This window comes from Leptinotarsa decemlineata, unplaced genomic scaffold, assembly GCF_025532065.1.
Source record: "Leptinotarsa decemlineata unplaced genomic scaffold, Ldec_3_MD MMD2_P_RNA_scaffold_6, whole genome shotgun sequence".
Classification (NCBI taxonomy): Eukaryota; Metazoa; Arthropoda; class Insecta; order Coleoptera; family Chrysomelidae; genus Leptinotarsa; species Leptinotarsa decemlineata.
The window spans coordinates 18,726,236-18,727,240 of record NW_027412533.1 but is presented as its reverse complement, the minus strand read 5'-3'; positions in this window follow the sequence as shown (position 1 = coordinate 18,727,240).

Sequence of the window (1,005 nt, the reverse complement as noted above, 5' to 3'; positions counted from 1 at the left end):
CATTTTTTCTCGTAATATCTATCAGCTTCTTTGAACATTTTTTAAACTTGATAGATGAATTTTTAAAGTATGTTTGTAGAATAACTGAAAATGGTTCATATATTTCAGGATTCTCAAAATACAAGTGGTATTGAATATCAGGACTGATATATTCTTTAATGAAATCTATTACGTCCTTTTCAAAATTATTTTTTGAAAGCTGAACTAGTATGCGTTTTTTCTTTTCGAATAAAATTATTATTTTAGTTTTTGCAGGTGAATGTAGAACTGATGTTATAACAATTTGATTTTGCCCGTAATTGACAGCGTAATCTACAATTGGGATGTTTTATAATAGGATGTTGATCAGCGTTAGAGTGAATGGTATGGTTTTCGTCACCTTGGTTGGCAGGGGGTGTTTTATTGTTATTTTCAGTTATTGATCGAGTATTTTCGGTAACTGATTGATTATTTTCGATAAATGGTCGGTCGTTAATGATAGATGGTTGGTTATTTTCGATAGGGTAGTCGTTTACAGTATTCGCTGTGTCATTGTGGTCATTACCAATATTGACAATCATGGAAAAGTCGTCTGAGTCCCGTACAGGTTCACCAATCGTTAGAATGCCATTGGACGGTAGATATATAGGAGTGTTCAAACTTTGGTCTGTTTGACTTATTGGTACAGGTTGTACTCCAAAGGAAGTGGTTGGGTTGCCCAGACGTGAGGATTCAACTATTATTTCATCTAGTTCATCCCAAAATGATCTGGTTTCCTTTGTATGAATTTCTACACGGGAAAGTGTGTCCGCGTTTGTATTCACTTTCCCTTCTTATAATTATCGAAAATTGGTATTCTTCGAGCTTGATTCGCCACCTTATAAAATTTGAATGTGGATCTTTCAATGAAAAATAACCACTGAAGTGGTTTGTGATCAGTGATAATATTAAATTTTCGTCCGTACAGGTATGGTCTGAAGTATTTTGTTGCCCATACGATGGCTAACAATTCTTTTCGATTACTGA